At 55.2% G+C, this 22,376-nt stretch overlaps 1 protein-coding gene across 5 annotated transcripts in view; it reads right to left on the reverse strand.

The window, feature by feature from the left end:
- The window catches only part of ADCY7 (adenylate cyclase 7), a 59,191-nt gene extending 37,766 nt beyond the window's left edge, over positions 1-21,425 (reverse strand). For 2 of the 5 annotated variants that reach the window (XM_029240036.1, XM_029240015.1), the window contains exon 1: positions 9,328-9,637. The gene's annotated coding sequence lies outside the window, so the exon portion shown is untranslated. Of the gene's footprint in view, positions 1-3,224; positions 3,312-9,327; positions 9,638-21,288 lie in introns of those variants that run through there. The other 3 variants (XM_029240024.1, XM_029239998.1, XM_029240031.1) reach the window with 3 other exon arrangements.
- Between the last annotated feature and the right edge of the window lie 951 nt (positions 21,426-22,376).

Raw genomic sequence — 22,376 nt, forward strand, 5'->3', positions numbered from 1 at the left:
AACAAGAGAAGCCACTGCGATGAAAAGCCCACTCACCGCAACGAAGAGTAGCCCCAGCTCGCCGCAACTAGAGAAAGCCTGCATGCAGCAACAAAAACCCAATGCAACCAAAACTAAATAAAAATATATTTAAAAAAATTTTTTTCAAGACGGTAGATTTTATGTGTTATCTTAAAAATAATAATGATAAACTAAAAGGGGGAGGAAAATTTAGGCTGTGAGGGACACGTTTATGGCATGGATTGTGGTGATGGTTTCACGGGTGTATACTTACCTCCACACTTATGAAGTTGTATACAATAAAAATGCACAGCTTTTTGTATGTCACTCATACCTCAATAAAGCGTTTTTTAAATAAATACATAAAGTAAAAAATAACGACCCTAACAGAAAAACTCAAAGGGCAATATAAAGCGACTGATCATTGAAGTGACGCTCTAAGTTTATTAACATGGAAAGATGTGTTCCTGGCATGTTTGTCGGGGTGTGTGTGTGTGTGTGTGTGTGTGTGTGTGTGTGTGTGTACATATATAAATATGTATGTGGGGACTTCCCTGGTGGCACAGTGGTTAAGAATCCACCTGCCAATGCAGGGGACACGAGTTCGAGCCCTGGTCCGGGAAGATCCCACATGCCGCAGAGCAACTGAGCCTGTGAGCCACAACTACCGAGTCTGCGCTCTAGAGCCCGCATGCCTAGAGCCCGTGCTCTGCAACAAGAGAAGCCACCACAATGGGAAGCCCGTGCACCTCAAGTAGCCCCCGCTCGCCACAACTAGAGAAAGCTCGCGCACAGCAACAAAGACCCACCGCAGCCAAAAATAAATAAATAATTTTTTAAAAAAATTTTATAAAATATGTATGTGAATACACAAAAAATAAATAGAGCCTATAAATGAAAGAAGAAGAAAAGGAAAACGAGCCCCAGGTCCATCAGGTCTAAGACGCATGACCCTGAAAAAGTTACTTATCCTCCTTGAGCCGCACTTTCCTCATTTGAAAGAAAGGGAGAATAACGTTCAGACCACCCAGGGCTTTGAGGGGATTCAGTGGAGGTGATGTAAGCAGAGCACGGTGGCGGGGGGCGGGGAGGGGGCTGCACCTGGCACAACACGCCAGGTCAAGACGACAAGTACTACCAAGTTGGCAGAAAGGGCCTTAAGGGCTGTGGGTGGGCCCAGAACCTGCCCCTTCCCCTTCAGCCCACTCTGTCATGAGCCTCGGCACCAAAGAGGTCAAGGCACCCCGGCCCCCTCCCTGCTCTGGAAGTGGCCTAGCCTCTGGGGTGGATACAGCAGTGTCAGCAACTTGGGACTGCTTTCTGGGGTACAAGCAGCATCAGCATCGCGTGGGCTCACACGCCCACGCAGAGCCTAGCTGGACCTCAAGGGAGCAGCTGTCCACTGGGTCAAGGAAAGCGGGAAGGTGGGCCTGAGCCAGAGAGAGCTTCCAGGCAGCACGGGGTCCTCACCCCAAGGCCTCTAGGGCTGTGGAGAGGAGAGGAGAGGAAACACAACGCCCGGCCCTCCAGACACGCTCTGCACACCCTGAACCCAACTGGGAGACAGAGGGCAGGAAACCCGACGGGAGGCGCCCCTGCCATCAGCCTCCAAGCACCTGCAGGGAAGAGGCAAGGTCCTTGCATCCAGACCCCCAGGGCGGGTTAAGGGTGCTCTCCCTCTGTTTCCAGCCAGGGGAACCAACTCCGGGATCCTAAGCTCCTCGTCCAAAGCCTCCTGGCTGGGATTCAAACTCAGAGCTGCCCACTCCAAGGCCCAGACTCCTTCCTAACCCTGCGTCTGCATTTCCTGAGGTGTGCCCTGCCCAACAGCAGGGCCGTGAAAAGCCACACGCACACCAGTTTCTGGTCACAGGCAGTGCTGGGCTTCGCATTCTCTTCCTCTTTCTCTAAAGATACCCTGTGCACATTAGCAAATTCAAGGTTCTGAGAAGTCCTGCAGGAAAGCAAGCTGCTGAATTAATGAACACAGCTAAGCATTTCCCAGTCTTTTTGATTCACGAGGCCCTTTTTGCATTAAATCTCTAAGGGATCCTCTTGGGGAAATGCTGACTTTGGCATCTCCAAGACTCGGCTCAGGGATCCTCCCCCAAGAAGACTCCCTAGGCAACTGTGGCCCACAGAGGCCATGATCTGCCCCTTTTCTGAGAGCCTGGGAGCTCCCTCAAGCTGGGCCCCGACTCCCCCGCCTCCACCTTCCCCTGGGCTGGGCTGCGTGGGCGCACAGGAACCAGCCCTGACCTTGGCCTTCAGGGTAGCATTCGGGGAAGACTGGAGGAGGCCCTGCCCTAGGGCAGTTTTCAGCTGGGGAAGCAATCTGCCCTGGGGAAGAGAAAGTGGGAAAAGGCACTAAATACCAACCAGGAAAGACCCTCCTGTCATACTTCCTGCCTCTCCCGCGCAGGGCTGCGAAGTGCCCCCTGCCTCAGTCTCCCCACCTGCCATAAGCAAAGCAGTGCGGGGGATAGAGACCTAAGGTCCAGCCCCGCTCTGCCTCTGGCCCTCTCTGGGCCTGATTCCTCCAGGGGCAGGGAAGGCCCCCAGGGTGTGCGAGGTCCCTTCTCACTGAGACTACCAGAGAAGCTAGCCACAGAGAGGGCAGCGGGAAAGGCACATGGAGAGGCACCTCCACGCAGAGCTCAGCAGGCCCTGTCGGGGCCGTGGCCTCCCCAGCACCCGTGAGGCATCACTGTCTATCTAGTCTGGCTCCCAAAGCCAGTGCCTCCCCAAGAGGTCCTCCCTCGGACTCCCGCCACACCAGCCACCAAGAGTGCCTGGCCCTAACCCAAGATGCTAAGACCCCCCTTCCCCAAGGCTTCCTGGGGACTGTGCGAGGTCAAAGGGGCACATGGGGGACGGGGCGGGAGGGCTGCCTGGTAAAGCCCAGCCCAGAGCCCGGAAGAGCCCTTCTGCAGGGGAAGCGGCCCCAGCCGACCTCCCCCGCACCCCTAAAAGCCCGGCTTCCGGAGCCACAAACACAGGGGCTCGGGAGCCCCTCCCCACGGCTGTCCCCCCAGCCCAAGCTCCCCATTCCTGCTTGGGCACCCCTTCCTTCCAGGCTCCGCTGGGCACAGGAAGTCGCCGTGATGGAGGCTCAGTCTCCGGCAGCCACATGCCCCCCAAACCCAAGCCTCCCCTGGGATTTTCCACCAGGGCTCCCCACGCCTGTCCGCGACCCCAAAGACAACGAGCCCCGTCCTGCTCACCCCCAGCCAACCAACTCCTCCAGGGCTTCCTGAGACCTTCTTCTCGGCTGTGTGATTTGACTTATTTCGGTTCCCCAAACAAGCCCCACCCTTTCATCTCCAGGCTAAGACAGTCTAAAAGCACTGCCTACCTCCCCACCCCCAAACTCCCTCTGCCTGGCAAACTCCTACCGGCCCTTGAGAGCCAGGCTGAGCTGCCACCTCCTCCAGGAGGGCTGCCCAGCCTTGACTCAGTGCCTGCACTTCCCACCACAGAACAGGGCCCCTGGCCTGTCGCTGCCTGATCACGTGATGCCTCTACCAAGGCCGATGTCTGGCCACGCGCTGCCCTGCTTTCAGGACCCAACAGTGCCTGGCACGCAGCGGACACTCAAACCCCAAGTTCACGAACTGAGTCAAATACAGCCCGCCCTGAACCGCAGGGTCTGGCCCCCAACCCTGGGGTCCCTAGTCCCATCTGCTTGAGCTTTGGCACGTCACCTGCCTCTCAGGCCTCGATTTCTCACCTGAGCGATGGGGACGAAAACACTCCCCCACTCCCCGGCCTGTTCTGGCAGTGAAATGACCTTGTGGCTAAAAAACTCCTTACAAATCCAGAAGCTTCGCACATGGAAGGGGGCCAACCTTGCTGTGTTGTTTCTACCACAGGAAAACAGGCCCCAGCCTAAGGCTCCCGTGCTGCCATCCAACAGGTGCCCACTGGGCTCCTGCCCGTGCCAGGTACCAGGTGAAGTGCTGAAGCAAACAAGATGGACGCAGGGTCCCTTGGGAGCCCACGTTGCGGGGAGGGAAGACACGTGTGCCAAAGAAGCCACACGAGGCAAAGAAATGCCAGGGTGGGAGAGGGCCCAGCCTCTGGCCGGGCAGCCTAGTGGTTGTGAGCACAGGCTCTGAGACCAAACAGGCGAGAACCCCAGCTCCACATCAGAGGAGCTGTGTGACCTGAGGCACGTTAATTAACCTCTCTGGGCCTCGGTTGTCTCATTTGTAGAATGGACTGGTGATGGTACCGAATGCCCAAGGGCCTCACACAGAGGCTGGCACACAGGGAGTGCTGTTACATGGGTCCGCCCCAACTGGCTCCAAACAGGAGGGGTGGGCCTGAGAAACTCTGACATTACTCCCACCCCATCATCTCCAGCCGGGCCCAGGAGAGACAGAGAGGACGTGGGCCTTGGGGGGCAGGAACACGGCCGAGGACTAGGGCACCCACAACAAAGACCTCAACAACAAAGACCTGGGGGACACACTGCGAGTCCTAGGGGTCTCAGCCTCACTTCCTGTCAGCCCCCAAAAGGCAGCTCTTCTCTTCTCTTGGTCCCCTGCTCAGAAAGCGGGGTCTGACAAAGGGATGCCGGGGTGCCAGCCCCTGTCCCAAGCCTTGCCTGGCACTAAGGCACCCCTTCCAGGGAGTCTATTTCAAAAGAGGACACTTCCCCATTAGCCCAGGACCCCATTAAAGCAACGCCTCCAGACGACTTATTCAAAGGGCACCTCCTCCCCCAGGCGGATGGGGCCCGAAGGAGAGGCCAGGGAGTAGGGCTTGGGCAGCAGGGGTGGGCGGGCCCGGGAGGTTCCTGGCCCGCACAGCAGGGAGGTGCGCAGGGATAGGGTCAGCCTGACTACTGCAGAGATGAGGAGAGAGGCCAGGAGGAGAGGACGACCACCCCAAATCCACATCCCCCACTGAGCAAGGCCAGGGAAATGTGCCTCCGAACAGCCCTGACCAGGAAAACACACTCGCCCCGGGGCCGTGGAGCCCTCTGGGCCTCAGTTTCCCCATCTGTGCAGAGAAAGGCCGCAGCCCTGGATCCTGGGCCTCCCCCTGCTCGGCCAGCCAGTGATGCCAGGAACCGTCGACCCAAGTCAGCTGCACCTGAGGTAGTGAACTAAGCCACTTCCAAGGGCAAGAAGGCCTGGATTCCTGGAAGACAAAGAGGCCTCCGGCAGGTACTCTGGGTCCTGAAGGTGGGTGGTGGCACCACTGACCACACACACACACACCCCCGGGGGCCTCACGACGCCCAAAAGCCAGGCCTGCCACGCTGCCACCCCCAAGTGGGCACGAGTCCCCCCTGGGTCATCCACCCCATCACCTCCAGCCCAGCTCAGAAGAAAGCAAGAGAAGGTGGGCCTTGGGGGCCAGGATCACGTCTGAGGACCAGGGCACCCACAACAAAGGCCTCAGTTTGTTTCTTTTTCCTCAGGCACAGCTGCAGGGTAACAGAGCTCAAGGCGGGTGGACAGACAGAGACAAAGAGGAGGGTGTTCCTGGTGCGCCCAGCAGAGCCCAGGGGGAAGGGGGAGGCTGCCGAGTAGAGCAGACACACTTGCACCCCATCTTCTCCTGAGCCCGAGGACCCCTGAGGGGGTGACACGAGGCAAAAGGGGGCTCGAGGTGGGGAAGCACTCAAAGGGCAGAGGGGGCAAGCCGACCTGCCACCCAAGCCAGGGGGTGGGCCCGGAGTGCCTGAGACATAGAACTGGGGGCGGGCGGGTGGCTCACCAACACGGCAAGGGGGGCAAAGGCCAGGAGCAGGGGTTCAAACGTGACACCAGACAGGAGGAACTCACTGACATGTGTGTAAGAGGAACCCAGGAACCCCACGGGCCTCCTTCTCCAGGGTTGTCCCACCCCATCTTCACAACAGGGTGGGCTCAGGTCTATCCCCCAGCACAGCATTTAGCGCCCCAGAAAACGCCTGTGAAATACACTCATCAGAGATCAGCATGTGCAGGGAGAAACGACGATCCCAGGCATCACGGCGAGAAGGGTAACCAAAGAGGGAATGAGGCCACCTCTGCCCAGGGCTCACGCCCCGCCCCATCCCGACACCTTGTCCTCCTTCGAAGGCTTGGGGTGGGTGTGGGCGTGGGGAAAGGGCAACCCAGGGAACGGAGGTGCTTCAGCCCAGCAGGTCTGCGCCCGGGACTGGGCAATGCCCCAGCCATGACGCAGCCCCTTGTGAAATGCGTGGGCAGCGGCAGGTTGAGCCAGATGCCAGCGGCTGTCAGGTGGGCACCGTGCCACCCTCCTTGGGGGGTGTTGGCAGGAGCCACAGGTGGGCAAGTGGAGACTCCGCAAGCAGGCTCAGCTGGGAGGGTGGGGGCAGAGCTGGAGGACCCCTGGAGGGGCTGGCAGGATTCCACACACACAGGCTGGGGGGCTCGCCACTGCCAGGGACCTCTAGGCCTCGGCTTGCTGGTCTCAGATGCCTGGGAAGCATTTTTCACGCATTTAACTTTCCCAGCAACCTGCCTGGGCGCTGCCATTTACAGATGAGGAAACTGAGGAATAGAGAGTCAGTGATTACCCCAAGGGCTACCGGCTACCAGGGAGGCCTCTCAGTGACACCCCTCAGCTGGCCCTGCCCATCCTCACCTCCGAGGCTCCCTTCCCTAGGGAGGTCCACCCTCCCACCCAAGGCAGGACTGGGCAGTAATGACAAACACCTCCACTTGGGTAGTGGCTTCTCTGTGCCAGCCGTACCACGTACGTCCCTTCGTTTAATCCTACAACTACCTGGCACGTTGGGTACCATGAGCAGCCCATTTTATAGATGCAAGAAACTAGCTCAGCCCCTTGCTCATCTCCCACGCTGCCGGGAAGAGGCACAGTGCGGCTGAACCCAGGCCATCACCCAGCTCTGCCCGGAGACGGGCTGGACGCGGTGACCTCCGGAAGACCCAGCTCCTCTGGCGACTGTTCAGACGCCAAGGCCTCATTCACTGAGCCAAACTAACTCCCAGCTCTTTCTACACAGGCCTTTTTAAAGGCAGTAAACGCCCCAAAGGTCCACCATCAGCACTTCCCTCTCATCCCTAAGACCCGACCCCACAAAAGGCTAGAATTGGCCACTCGGACTCAGGTGCCCAGTGTGACCCACTCTGCCTGCTCCCTCAGGGGGCCCTGGAACTTTCCCGGGCGAGTTAAGCACTGCCCTTGGCCTGGGCAATGGGATGTGGAAAGCCGCCTTCTGCTCAGTGCGATGTGCCCAGGACAGGAGGAGAGAGGTGAGGGACAGGCCACCGGCCACCCCTTCATGACCCCTGGTAATGGTGGGATGGCAAGTCATGGAAAATGCAAAGGGCTGGGTCATCCACCTCCCCGCTGAGGCAGGACTCGAGCACGGGTCCAAGAACACACGGCCCAGCTGGGGCGCGAGCCCTGACTCAGCCCAGCCACCCCGCAGCGGGGACAGGCAAGACCCTCCGCCAGGAAGGCTCCCCCGCACCAGCCCTCCAAAGCCACCCAGAGCCCCTGTTCAGCTGTGCTGCCCCCCACCAGCCTCCCCAAAGGCACAGCGTCCCTACCCAACCCCAGGCCTCGAACGCGGCGGCTCTCCGTGAGAGGTGGTGTGTGCAAGTGGACGCCCCCGGGGACCGACTCCCTGTGTGGCCCAGGACGAGACGGTGCCCTGCTGGCCTTGGGCTTCTCCTCTGTCAACTGGGGACAGACGACACTACCACACAGGGTGGCGGGGAGGCAGGGAATGGCTTAGACCAATAGTTACAAACTGTAAAGGGGGGTGCACATGCCCAAAGTGATGTCAAGTTGGGCCTCTGTCTCCTCTTGAGAAGCACCTCTGGCTTGTGTGGAAGCCCCACTCCTGCCCCGTTCCCCACCCCCTACCCCCGGCTCACCGTGCCAGCCCCCAGCCCCGTAGGGCCCATAGGAAGACTGCCTCTCCCCAGACCCACTCCTGGCAAAGAGGCCCCGTGAGACCACCCTCACCCCCGACCCCTGGGAAAACGGCCGCCAGTAAACAGTCACTTCTTTTCGATGAATGACCACTGGCGACTTCCCCCCCAAAGCTCACACCTTCCCCACTGTGGGCAGAGAATGTGCACAACCTGAGCGTCCCCTCCCCTACACCAGGAGCCACAGGAAAACTCCAGGGAGCCCAGGGCCCACGTGGAGCGGGGAGGCCCGCAGCCTGGTCAGAACGGAGGGCGCTCAGACGGGCCTTCCAGACTCCGCGCCCCGCTGGACGCCCGCACTTCCTGTGGAGCCAGTCCCACTATACTTCCTCTTAAGTCTACCCGTTTCATTTCTGTGTCTTCTTCGGCCTTGTCCAAGGCAAAAATACGTGCATGAAGTCACAGATCCAATGTCCTATTTCCAAATTTTTTTTCTGAAATGTATGAAAATGAATACCTACACGTGAAGCCTGTTCACCCACATCCAGGCTACACCGTCTGAGGAGCGGGGTCCCCACCCCGAGAAACGCTGGTCTGGGCACCCCCTCACATCGTCCACCTGCACGTCTGTGGCAGAGAGCCGGTGACAGCCCACAGTCACACAGCCATTCCAGGCACCCGTCCAGGCCTTGCGGACCGGGGTTCTGTCTCCCAGAGGCCCAGCCCAGGCCTCTGCTTTCCCAACCCCCTCCCCTCCCCCTCCCCTCCGGGCTGGCCAGGAAGGAAGCCCCCAGGGCCAGCTGTCCTGAACCCCATGTGATGACACGGACAGGAGATGCCTGCTTCAACCTGTGTCTGTGCATGTGTGTCTGGATGAGTGGGCAGGAAGATCCAGAAAGACCCACTCCCCACGGTCCACACTGGTGGTCCCGGGACCTCGGGCTAGGAGGACTTGGAGGGAAAGAGAGACTGTTCCATTTTCTTGAGGCATCTTGGTTCTTTGCCTCATGGGCATGCATCACTTTCAGGGTTTGGTTTTTGCTTATTCTTTTTCAATCTAACAACATAAATTCAGTTGCACTTCCCCAGTTAACTTTTACTTTCATTGAGAAAAGTAGTGTACTTGTAAATGTAAAATTACAACCCTGTAAAGAAACTCAGGCACCTGAGAGACAGTCACGGCAGTCTAGGTGGACCAAGCCAAATAAACACCACCACAGTCATAACAGCACCTTCCGGTCAGGCCGGGAAGAGCCGGTGACAAGGCATCTCTTTCTCGTCCAGAAGCCCCCCCACCTTGCCGTCTGCCCAGCAGCCTCCAAAGCCTCCCCTACCTCCAGTCCAGACCCTGTCCATCCACTCCCAGGCTAGGCCCGCCTGGTGGGGAGGGGCGCTGCCCAGCGGTCCCCTCAGGCCCAGGCCACTAGGACACATGGTGCTCCAGCTCCCCTCCCCACATTACCTGGCTCTCCTCCAGGGCCCCTCGGCAGCTGGGCCAGGGTCAGAGCCAGTGTGGAAGTGGCCGCCGCCTGCCCCTCCTAGGCCAGTGTCCAGGCTCACACGTGTGAAGAAGGCTCGTTCTACCAGCTACCTAATGAGAGTGACTCACATCTGGGACCCACAGCTTCCTGCTCTGGCGGTGGGAGCAGCAGAAAGCCTCACGTTCAACCCTCAGCTCAGGGCCTCTCGGGGTGTGTAGTGGGGCTCTCCCAGCCACAGAGAGCCCTCAACAGGAGGGGGAGAGCTGTCAGGCCAGGCTCCTGACTCCAGTGACTTCATGGAAATTGGAAGATTTAAGCTGGAACCATTTTCAAGAAGTAAAAAACAAAACAAGGACCAAAAGCCTGCATGAGAAGCCCAGCGACAGCTTATGAAGGCAGGGAGTAAACGCCTCCCTAATGAGCAATTAGAAGCAAGAGCGGCCGGGCAGGGAGCCGCATCCTGGCTCCGCCACTCACACAAGGCTCTGAGCCTCAGTTTCCCCACTGGGGTCATGGGATGCTCAGTGGTGAGGCAGGAGACTAGGAGGGACTGGGAAGCAGGGCGCACAGACCTCCCAAAACAGAGGGGGAAAGCACCTCCTGGTCCTCAGGGAGCCCTCTGAGCATGAGACATGGGGACCTGGGATCATCTTCTACCTTTTATCCTGACAGTAAACCCTACTGTTCAGTAACAAAGTAGGGAACAGTGTCCAATTTTCCCAGCTGACACGTCCTGCCCTCCCCAGGTCTCCCTTCCAGCTCTTTCCTCAGAGGAAGCAGACTCTTCTCTGCTGACCTGCTGCACCCCGAGGCCCAGCCCCCCGGCACTTGACACCTCACCCCTCATACCAACTGCGAGGTCCCAGCAGGCAGGACCTGTGCACACAGGCTAACGTACCCAGGATCACTATTTAAACACTGACTGTGTGCTGGGCACCATGCACAGCCTCATGAGGAGGTCCCGCTATTGTGCCCATTCTATAGAAGAGAAAACTGAGACTCAGGCTACTCACTTGCTCAAGCACACACAGCTTTAAAAAAAAAAAAAAAAAAAAAAAAGGCAGAGCCAGAATTCAAACTCAGGTCTGTCTGACTCTATGACCTAGGCTCTCTCAACCACTCACATCATGACCCTCCCCAGGAGCAAAGAAGGGCTTCCCTGGAGACAGGCTGATCCAGATCCCACTACGCCCTCCTTGGCAGGTGCCCTCGCCCGAGATCTCCAAGCCCTGGCACTCGGTGCTCCCAAACCTGCCAGCGAAACTTCCCCAAAGGAGGGGCAACTGCGGGCTTTCTCAGCATCAGGCAGGGAAGACTGGTTTCTGTTCTCTCAAGGTGCCAGGCGCAAAGCACAGCCCCACCCTCTCCTGTTCCACTCAGCAGCACCCGCCCTCCTCCCCGTGGGCAGGACTCCTCTCTGGTGCTGGGGACACAAGCGTGTCTTGGACACAGCGTGCCCACCACCAATGACATGGCACAAAGACCTGGGAGAAGCGTCCGTGAAGGCAAGATATGTGGTCCAGAGCTCAGGGGAGAAAGACCTCACCCACCTGGGGGAGGTTCAGGGCCTCCCTGAAGAAGGGGACCCAAGAGAGGGCGTCCCAGGCCCGGGAGATGGCCCAGCCAATCCCTGACTGGTGCGTGGGAGCAATAGGCTGTAGAGAGTGGCAAGGCCGTGAAATAGTGGGCAAGAAAGAATAAAACTGCAGCAAAAACAAGGCAGACACAGTTGGCCGTCGACCAAGAGACAAATAACACTGAGCTCTGAGCACATAGTTTGGCCCCATTTGACAAACCCAGATGTCAATCCCTTTCCCCTTGGGAAGAAACCCCACAGCACCCCAGCGTGTTTCAAACTCCAGGCAGATTTATGAGAGGGAGTGTGAGCACGGAAACCATCAATACTACAGTCACCACACCCCGGAGAGGGGTCTGAGCAATCAGGTCTGGCGATTCACCCCCAACCCAGTCCCTTGTCCCATGAATGTGGGATGAAGAGGCTGAGAGCTCTGCAATCAGAGTCCCCATCAAGTGACCTTGGCCGCTCAAGGAGCCCATCTGTAAAGTCAGGACAACATCATCCAGCTCCTTGGGAGGCTGTGAGGGTTAGTGAGAAATGTGTATAAGGCACACAGTAAGTGCTCAGTTACAGCTGAAGACAAGGGAGGCTGGGCAGAGGGTGCTCTCTCAGTTTTAAACCCTAGATCCTGGGCTTCCCTGGTGGCGCAGTGGTTGAGAGTCCGCCTGCCGATGCAGGGGACACGGGTTCGTGCCCCGGTCCGGGACGATCCCACATGCCGCGGAGAGGCTGGGCCCGTGAGCCATGGCCGCTGAGCCTGCGCGTCCGGAGCCTGTGCTCCGCAACGGGAGAGGCCACAACAGTGAGAGGCCCGCATACCGCAACAACAAAAAAAGTAATAAACCCTAGATCCTGGCCCTACTGTACACCTGTCCTGTTCAAAGAACTTCCATGGCTTCACGGTACCTCCTGAGTCAAGTCCTGGCTCCTCCTCTCGGGCCTCCACACCTGGCCCAATTCGTCTTTCCATCCTGATCTCCTTTAACCCCATGATCCAGCTGCCTCACCCTGCTATACCTTGGCTCAAGCCTTTCTGCCACCAGGAATGGTCAAAATGCTACTCATCCTGCCGAGACAAGTACAAACGCCACCTCTTTCAGGAAGCAATGCCCCATCGTCGCCCCCTCTGGGCCACAGTGCCACAGGCCTCTCCTTAGAGGATATACACTGTTACCTTCCTTCTGTAGCATCCATTTTCACTTCTAGTAACAGCTCCCTATTCCTATGGAGAACCAGCCCTTCAGGGGTGGGCTCCTGATCCGTGTTCACTGAGGAACGGGCATGTGACTCAAAATGTTGAATTCTGGGACTTTTGTTGGAACTAACTGGAAAAAGAAGATGCTCTCATTTCACTAGGCTGGGAGGATATGAGCTGGAAGCTGCTGGGCTCATCTATGCCACAGTGGTAGTCAGCCTCCAATGACCCTTGCCTCCTGGTGTTCACGCCCTTGTATGGTGTCCTCCCACATTACCTGGGCGACCAACAAAATACTGCAGAAATCACATGTTTGACTTCTGAAGTCATGAAGAATACTTTGGCTTCCACCTTGCTGCCTCTTGGATTACTCCCTCTGGGGGGAAGCTAGCCAACGTGTCGTGAGACACTCAAGTAGCCCTGTGGTGAGGAACTGAGGCCTCCTGCCCACAGCCAGCACCAACCTGCCATCCATGTGACTGAGTCACCTCGGAAGCAGATCCTCCAGTCCCCGTCAAGACTGGACTGATGCACTCTCACTGTAGCATCCCGACCTGATCAGGAGAGACAGGGGGGCACCTCCGCTCTTCCAGCAGACCCACCCATCCCCAGTACCAGGCACTTAGGAGGCCTTCACGACATCTCTGCCAAACTGATCTGCACTCAGAATCTCCTAACAAGAACATAAGGCAGAAACACAGAACCCACTCTGTGCAGACAGCAGCACTCCCCCTGCCTGGGAGGACAGAGCAGTCTGGCTCAGTAGTGGTGTCAGGTCTGCTGGCCCCACTCCTCCAGGCCCCCAGTTCTTCCACGCTCTGGGCCAGGAGATCCCCGAGGAGACAGCCTCACCGAGGCAGGCACAGCCTTGTGGTCCCGTCACTCACCCTCCTCCCAGAATGATTTTTCACACTGGGGGGAGGTGGGGTGCATTCCAATGCAGTGACTCACCTCTGGCCCCTCTGCCATCGTCTCTTCCCAGTCGACTGCAAACTCAGGGATGTGCTAGGATCCCTTCCTTCCCCAGGCTGGGAACATATGGAGATGCTCTGGCTCACTCCTTCAGTCCAGAGAAGGGGCCGACTGAGGTCATGCAGCCAGTTACAAGTTATAGGATGGAACAAAGGCCCTCACTCCTAATCAGTGGTGGTCCTAAGGGGTGAGATGCAAAGCCGCTCCAAGGAGACACATGTGTTAATAAGCAAACAGCACCTCTGCAAACAAACTCAGCTCCCTTACTTAGCCACTGCCCCTCCTGTGCAGAAATCTGCACAGCTGCTGCTTGTCTCAGTTAGAATGCCAGACAAGGAAAAAGGAACCACCCTGCTTCATGCTGGTGGCACAGCCTGCCAGAGGGCAGGGGGCTGGCTCCCATGACCCCCATGGCCCCAGCCTCTGCCAGGCCTCGGGGACAGGGCTTTGGAGAAGGAAAGGGGCAGCCCAGGTCACAGTGTGTTGAGTAACTGCAGAGAATCCTAAAAGAACAGATGTGAAAGCAACTGCCCTGCCAACCAAAAGTCCTTATTTCCTTTGAAAATCTTGGCAGCTGGGCTACAACCAGCGGCCGCCTGTCCTTCCCCACACCCCGTCTGGTGTGAACTACTGATGGACAGGGAGGAAGACCATGACCCCTCCCTACAGATCCTGGGAAGGAGGTTATGGAGGTGCCACGAGGTGAAAACAGACCTTTCATTCAACAATATCACAGATTTACGTATATTTTTTAACACAGAGGAAAATCCGGAAAAATATACTCCAAAACTTAGGAGTTATTGCTAGGTGATAAAATTTAACACAGTTTTAATTGCATATTTTCTTGTTTATGCCTGTTTTCCAATTTTCTCTAATGAAAATATACCTCCCATGTAATTAAAAGATAACAGGGAAAAGCAACTACTATGAAGAAAAAGCAGGAATAAGGAAAAACAATGGCCTGAGACTGGAAGGTCTCCACCCAATGCCAAACTCAGCACCACCTGTAACCAAGTGAAAATGGAAAGTTTTTATGATAATTTAAAATATTACTACCTTAGGGACTTGCCTGGTGATCCAGTGGTAAAGAATCCGCCTTCCCGTGCAAGGGACACAGGTTCGATCCCTGGTCAGGGAACTAAGACTCCACATGCCGGGGGGCAACTAAGCCAGCACGCCACAACTAGAGAGAGAAAACCCGCGTGCCACAACTAGAGAGAAGCCCGCATGCCACAATGAAGAGCCCGTGCCGCAACGGAAACATCCTGCGTGCCGCAACTAAAAATCCGACGCAGACAAAAAAATAAAGAAAATAAATTAAAAAAAAAAAAAAAAAAAAACTACTACCTTAAAGCCACTGAAGATCGCAAAAAGAGATTGAACTAGACAATGTGAGCCCCCCAGTAGAAGTCTGCAACCCCATTTCCAGTGTGCTCTTGTGTGGAAAAAAAGTCAAAACTAAATTAGATCAAGGCTCCAGATACAACTACCAATCTATAGGAGGTTCGGTGGATAAAAAACACATTAAGCATTATAGGGAGCAAAAAATAAAACATGGCACGAGAGAGAGTGAATGAATATCAATCATACAGATGAAAGAAGACTTGAGAAATATATCAACCAATCTCATTACACAGACCTCATTTGGACGCTGATTTTAAAAAACTAAAATAATATATATATATATTTTGACATGTACGAAACAACTGGAAATTTGAACACAATACACTGCATGGATAGCTATGATCTTAAAGAATATTGCGAAGTTTTAGGTGTGGTAATAATACTCTGGGGTTTTTTTGTTCTGTTTTGTTTTTCTACTCCTTCTCCTTTAGGAATAGTTCCTTGGTATTGCAGGTTCGGTTCCAGATCACTGCAATAAAGCAAATATTGCAATAAAGTGAGTCACACGAATTTTTTTGGTTTCCTAATGCATATAAATGTTGACACTGTACTGTAGTCTATTAAGTGTGCAATACCATTATGTCTAAACAATGTACATATCTTAATTTTAAAAGACTTTATTGCTAAAAAATGCTAAAGATCATCTGACAAGGCAAGGTGGCCACAAGCCTCCAATTTATAATAAAAAAGAAACACGACACCTGCAAAGCACAATAAAACGACGTATGCCTGTACTACAATTTTTACAGATGAAGTGATATGAGGTCTGAAGGAGGGAAGTGTGTGGGAGGAGAGATGACTCCAGGTTAGCCAAGAGCTGGAAACCGTGGCATCTAGGGGATGAGTATATGGGGGTGGACATGCTATTCTGTCTTCCCTTGTGGGTGTTTAATTTTTCCATAATGGAATGTTGAAACACTGTCACTGTAAGAGCTCTGGCATCTGTTGTCTCGTTTGAGTCTCACTTGGTGAAGGCGACATGTTCAGCCCCTTCCTACAGATGAGGAATGCCCCCCAGCCTGCCCCCAGGGAGTCTCAGAGCCAGTAACACAGAATCAGCCTCAGCCCTGCTCCCGACTGGGAGGGTGGGAGCACCCTCAGCCTGAACCCTGAGCAGGGCACAGACGCCCCCAGGCCCCTCTGCGGAAGCACCGGAGGCTGCAGGGCTGCAGGCTCCACCGTCGTGTACTAGCCTGGAGCAGCGGCCACCTTCTCCTTCGCCTCCACCTCCACCCAACTCCCGCACAGGAGCTTAAAGGCTTCCAGTACCGGCCTGGACGGCGGCATCTTAACCCCTCTTCTGGCAAAGCCCTCCGGTGGGAGCCCCTCCCCGTCGCATCCTCTGACCGCAAAGCAGTTTACCGGGGGAGTGGGGCGCCCAGGACCTCCACGCCTGCAGACACGGCCCGACCACAAACCTGCATCCAGTCTGCAGTGCCACAAACCCTACAGAAAATAATCCCCAGTGTGTACAAAGACTTAACTTACGGGCTACTCAGCGCAGTGAGCTAACTGCAAAAATACTGGAAAAAACCCTAAATGTCCAGCAATAGGGTACAGAGAAAATCAACCAGGGTTCCTAGTATACCAAATGTTGGAGCGGGCCTGATATGTGTCTGAGAACTCCAGCAACTCCACTCCCAAAGCCTGGGGGCAAGCAGGACAGACACAGTAAGAAATGTAATGCTTTTTTTTTTTTCTTGTCACATGTTTAAAAAAAAAACCCCCAAAACAAGAAATCGTCTGGAAAGACGTACACCAATACACTAATAGGTTACATTAATGGGTACAGATTCTGGCTTTTCTCCCCACTTTTTTTTTTTTTTTGCAGTACGCGGGCCTCTCACTGTTGTGGCCTCTCCCGTTGCGGAGCACAGGCTCCGGACGCGCAGGCTCAGCGGCCATGGCTCACGGACCCAGCCGCTCCGCGGCATGTGGGATCTTCCCGGACCGGGGCACGAACCCGTGTCCCCTGCATCGGCAGGCGGACTCCCAACCACTGCGCCACCAGGGAAGCCCATCCCCACTTTACTGCTTAGGTTTTATGCTTTTTTAGTAATAAGTGTGAATTATTTGGGTAATTAACACAAAATTCAAGCCATTTGAAAATAAAAAATGAGCTGACCTTCTCCTCCCCAGGAATGCTGCTCAGTGTTGGCCCAGGAGGCAGAAGTTGCCTGGCTGTGGGACTTCTCAAGGCCACACGGCCTCTCTGAGCCTCAGCTTCCCCATCTGTCTGACACCAAATCCACCAAGTGAGCTCTTCCCACCTCCTCACAGAGCCTGTTCCCTCCTCTGTGAGATGGGTACAGTAAGGCACACCCACAAGGCCACACAAACACCACCTGCCTAGCCTCCCCTCCCCCACCGCCCATGGACTGGTGCCCTCATTTCCAGCCTTTGCTCATTCCTCTGCCTCTTGGGCACCTGGTGACTCTACACCCAGCGTGGTGGAGAACCAGGGGCATCAGAGGCCAAACGTGGAATGAAACAATCCCCACGACCACACCCCCAGATCTCCAGCTGCTCGAGGCTGACAGGCTAGACCCTCCAGCCCTCTGACCACCCTCCAGGAAGGCGGTATAGCCCCGACTTACAGAGAAAGAACCAGAAACTCAGAGAAAAGAAATAACCACCCATCTACATATACCAAACCAAGATGAAGACTGCAGCCTGGGGGCCCTTCTGTGAGCTCCTCCTACACCCTCCTCATGGGGTATCAGCAAACCACCCTGTACCCTTTCTGAAGAGCCAGGCGCACTGCTTAGGGCCACGGGCAGGACCGAGGGAAGACAAGGAACGTCATAGGACACACCAGGCTGGAGGCACAAAACTTCCGGCACCTCCTCATCAAAGCGGCTGCAGCCCCCCAGCCCCTCTCCACACAGCTGGTAGGCGCTCAAGTGTAGGTTGAGCAAAGGACGTGCGATGCTGCACCCTCTGGCTGGAGGAGCAGGTGGGCGGAGGGGAGAACCCAAGGTGGGGCATCAGGAGGGAAGGGAAGAACCCAAGCCTTGGCCTGGCGCCCTGGGATCAGGTGTACAATGGCACTCTCCCAGAGGCGCAAACTCAGAGCCCCCGGAGATCAGACGGGACATCAACCAGTGATGCCGGCTGGCCGGCTGGCTGGCTGGGGACTAGGGTAAACTGGAGGCCCAAGCTCCGTGTAAAGAGAAGCTTCAAAGGAAATCAGAAATCCGGGTTTTTACAGAAACAGACTCACAGACATAGAAAACAAACTCAGGGTTACCAAAGAGGAAAGGGTGGGGTGGGGGGGGTGGATAAACTAGGGGTATGCGACTAACAGATACACACTACTGCACATAAAATAAACAACGAGGATCTACTGCATAGCACAGGGAGCTATATTCAATACTTTATAATCATCTATAATGAAAATCATCTGAAAAATATGTATTTTTTAAAATTATATATATAATTACATATATATAACAATATATAGACATTACATATATATAACTGAAAAAAAAGAAATTGGGTTTTTTTTACATAAAATCTCACGCTGGCAATGAATCCAAAATAAATTTTAAGCAGTTCTCCTGTCAGTGCTCTGGACTCACTGCTGTGTGACCCTGAGCAAACCACTTAACCTCTTTGGGCTTCAACTGTCATCTGTAAAGTGGAAAAATAACACAGGGTATTGTGACAATGAAGTAAGACAAAGACAAAGATGTATACTCTGTCCATATTAATGATAACAAAAAGCAACACTAACAATAACAGCTAATGCTCAGGGAGCGCGAGGCACTGCTCTACATAACATCAGTTAACGTCATTTCATTCATACTGTTAGATGGGCGTTTTTTTGAACCGTGTATTTTGAAACACTTTCAAACTTTCAGAAAAGTTAGATGAAAACTACAAAGAACTCTCCTGTACTTTAAGTCACATTTGCCTATTTGTACCATTTTGTCTCACTTTCTGTATTATCTGTCTATACATATGTTTCTCTTTAATATTTGAGAGCGGTTTGCTTATACCGTGAGCCTCTACCCCTAAATACTTCAGTGCACGTTTCTTAAGAACAAGGACCAATATAGTTATCAGGTCACTTAATACTGACACACTACTTTAATCTATAGTCCATGTCCAGTTTCATCAGCTGTCCTGATAATGTCCTTTATGTAATTCTTTTCAGCCCAGGTTCACATAACTGCATTTGGTTGTCACGTCACTTTGGTCTCTTTTAATCTGGAACTGTTCCTGGCTTTTGAGATACGTAGTCTTATTCTGTCTCCATTTTATAGATAAGAAACTGAAGCTCAGAGAGGTTGAAGCCCCTGCCCAAAGTCACACAGCTAGGAAATGTTGAGCTTGGACTCAAGCCCAAGAGGTTCCCTCCAGAGCCTGTGTCCTTGTCCTCCAGGCATAAAAGCTTGCAAATAGTAGCCTTTGTTGTTAATAACTGAAAACAGTGGCTCCCTCTGCAAGCAGGTGGATGGCTGCTCACAGCCACCTCACTCAGCAGGTGGTCATTAACTGAAGGGGTGGCCTCCTGTTCCCACACTGGCTGGACCTCCTGCTGCCATCTCCCCACACTTGGCAATGGCCCTGGCCCAAGGCCCACCACCCCACCCTGTGGGGCCCCATTTAGCTCCCTCTATACAAGCTGGGCGGTGGAGAGCTGGAGGGGCCCACAGCTCCTACCTTGCTTTTTCCCCCTCTTAAAGTGACAGTCCAGGTACAAATGCCCATGTCCCAAAATCAGAGCAAGGCAAATACCCCAGGGACAGAGCCTGAAGTCAAAAGGGCCCTCAGGCCATGTTCCTGACCCACAGGGCACCAGACTGAAGGGGACCCCTGAGGTCAGTTGTCCAAGAGGGGGCTGAGCACATCCTAAGACACATGACAGAGTTGCACTGGAGAGAAGGGTTTATAGGAAGAAGGAATAGCAAGAGGAAGGGCTGGAGGTGGGAGCGGAGCTCTCGCAGCAGGGCATCACGCAGCCTGTGTTGCGTGCAAAGAGGACCAGGAGGCTGTGGGCTGATCCCACAAACTCAGCTTCCTCAGGGAGGACCCACGTGGATGTGGACTTGTCCACTCTTCTCTGGCCAAAGTCCCTACCCCCAATTCCAACCTAGGCCGGGCAGCATCAGCTTAAAAAACCACTCTTTGGTTCCCAGATGGGTGTGGCTCAGGGCCTGGAAGCTGCCACCAACCTTGCCTCCATCACCTCTAGCTCTTGCCCACCCACCAGCTAGGCCCCATCAGATAGCTCTCCAACAGTTGGTCGTGAGCCACAAATACCAGCAGACTCGCAGTGGGAGAGGCAACACTGTCAACAAGAAGTTTGCAACTTCTGCCTGAGCTCCAGGCCATTCTGTAGACTAGTTTGTGCTGAAATATCTCAGAATCCTGGGACCTTCCCTTTGGATGCCCTATTAAATTCAGAAGTTTACCGACCTCACCTGCAAACCCAATTCCAAGTTTCAGAAGCAGAACAGCTCTTGAAAATTTTCCAGAACAAACAAAAAACGGAACAGTTTTGCTTTTCTTCTTCATCGTAGACAATTTTGAAAATACAGAAGGCATGAAGAAATAAGAAAATGACCTATCGACAAACTCTCCCAAAGATATCACAACGAAGACCCCTCCGTCCATCCTTCCAGTGCACAGACCAGCCTGCCTGCTCTGTGAGCCTCTCTCTACAGAGGTGTTTGGGGTCAAGGTGCAACCACTCTGTCGCCCCTATTGGCAGGGGGCAGGGACCACGCCTAACTCGCTTTTCTGCCTCCTACCAGGGCAGGCCAGTCGAGGCTCCCTTGCTGGAGTTAGCCACAGAGGCAATATAAGCCGTTATCCCCCCATTAGCAGTCCCTTTGAGCCCAGCTGCAGAGGAAGGGGATCCAAGAGGTGAGGTCAGCAGCAAAGTCCAGAGCATCTCCTGGTAAGCAGTAGGAACAGGAGGAAGAGAGGTGGGCAGGCAATGTGCTCTACCCTTGCGGGGGATTTAATGGGCTCACTTAAGACCGCCTGCTGGGATGGGATCAGGCTCCCAATGGGTACTTAGTCAGACTCCACCAGAACCAGGCCAAAACAGGATGGGGAGACCAGAAGGCCAGGCCCTAGTCCCCACTCCAGGCCTAACTTGCTACAAGACCTTCAAGGACTTCAGCTTTCCCACCCATAAATGGTGCTCGTCATTCTGTTCCTAACAGGATCCAACGGTACAAGGGACATGCCATGGCTTTGTAAGCCATCTGGCCTCAGAAATTGGAACTCCCCCACCTCTTTCAGCCTTCCTCCATAAAAGGCCCAAGAGCAACCGCTCTCAAAAGCCCAAGGGCATCAAGGGCTGAGGAAGAAGACCCAGCCTCTGAGGATCCCAAACATTCAGCACTGGGGGAGGCAGCTCCAAAGGTCACCCTGTGGACCCAACTCCATGCCAGACCCAGCTGGCCACCCCTGTGGGGCTTCCTCACTACACTGGGGATCTGCCCCTATAGCTCCAGGTCCACAGCGGGACACGCTCACCTCTCCTAGGAGGGCACCTGCCCACGTGTGAAAGTGGTGATTGATTGAATGCCAGAGGCCCTCATCTCTGAGCCCAAAGCCCCAGCCTGCCAAGTGCCCTCAGCCTCACACCCTGAGACCATTGCAGTCCTGCTGGTCATTCATTCGTTCATTCATTCATTCATGCTTCTGTTGACCATCATCCTGGACCAGGTCTGAGGAGGCTTCAGCAAGCAATGAGGGCCCTGAACCTAAGGCCAGTCCAGATCTGGCCATTCCAGGCACAGCCTAACCACCAAGGGCACCAGTGGTCCTCACCTTAAAGGCTCCACTTCTAGTGAAAAGGCCCAAACTCTCATTTTCCAGCTCTGGCTCTGGGACTCAGAAAGAACACGAATTCTTCGCCTTTGAGGAAGGGGACCCGAGATATACACCAGGAGAGAGAACAACTCCAGCCCACACTGAGAAAGGCTCCATCATCTCACCCCCAACCAGGGATGGTTACCATGCCGTTCGCGTAAAAGGCTAGGTTTCGGGAGTGTCCCAGTGGGGACGCAAGCCAGAGCAAATGCCTCACCGGCTCTCCCATCTACACACCGCCCCCTTTAGCTGGTGAGGCGTCCTGCTCACTGTGGCTGTGACTGGACTGCTTCCAACCCCAGGCCGTAGTCTTGCCCTTACCTGAGCCTTCTCCCTTTGAGTTATTTTTTACTTTAAACAGACCATATTGACCATCCTGGGGCCCCTGCCTTGCCTGAGCCTGAGAAACCTGAAAAACCAGCCCCTCTTTTTACCATAAGCCAATGGGCGTTCCAACAGAGTGGTCGGAGCGTGCCAGACCCAGGGGGGACGCAGAGCCATGTCCCTCAGTGAGGTCTCAGTCTTGTCATCCGGAAAGTGGGGTTGGGCCCCAGTTCCTGCGCTGAGGTCCTATGTGGGAAACGTCTCCCCGCAGTGCCTGAGCGAGGGGGCATCTGAGAAGACCCACCCCAAGCTTGGGCCAGAGAAAGCGCAAGGCCGGGAAACGGGGCGGGGGCGGTTCCGCGGGGCGGGGGAAGGGGGCAGTCGGCCGACCCCGCGCCTCTCCCCGGCTCCCGAGGCCCGGGAAGGCAGGCCGAGCGAGGGGCCCGGCTGCAGCCGCCCACGCCCACCCCTCCGCTCGGGTGCTGCCTGGCGGGCGAGCAACGAAGAAGCCGCAGACGCCCCCCACGCCGACGCCCTGCCACGCGGGGGTCCAAGGACCTGGCCGGCGGGCGCGTCCCCAGGCCCCGAGCCGCGGCGCGCGCCCCCTCGGTCCGGCCCGCCCGCCGCGCCTTTCCCCGCCAGGGCCGTCTGGACCGCGCTCACCTGCCGCCGCCGTCGTCGTCGTCGTCGTCGTCGTCGTCGTCGTCGTCGTCGTCGTCGTC

This window comes from Monodon monoceros, unplaced genomic scaffold, assembly GCF_005190385.1.
Source record: "Monodon monoceros isolate NGI ecotype Baffin Bay Population unplaced genomic scaffold, NGI_Narwhal_1 Super_Scaffold_10, whole genome shotgun sequence".
NCBI classification, from domain to species: Eukaryota; Metazoa; Chordata; class Mammalia; order Artiodactyla; family Monodontidae; genus Monodon; species Monodon monoceros.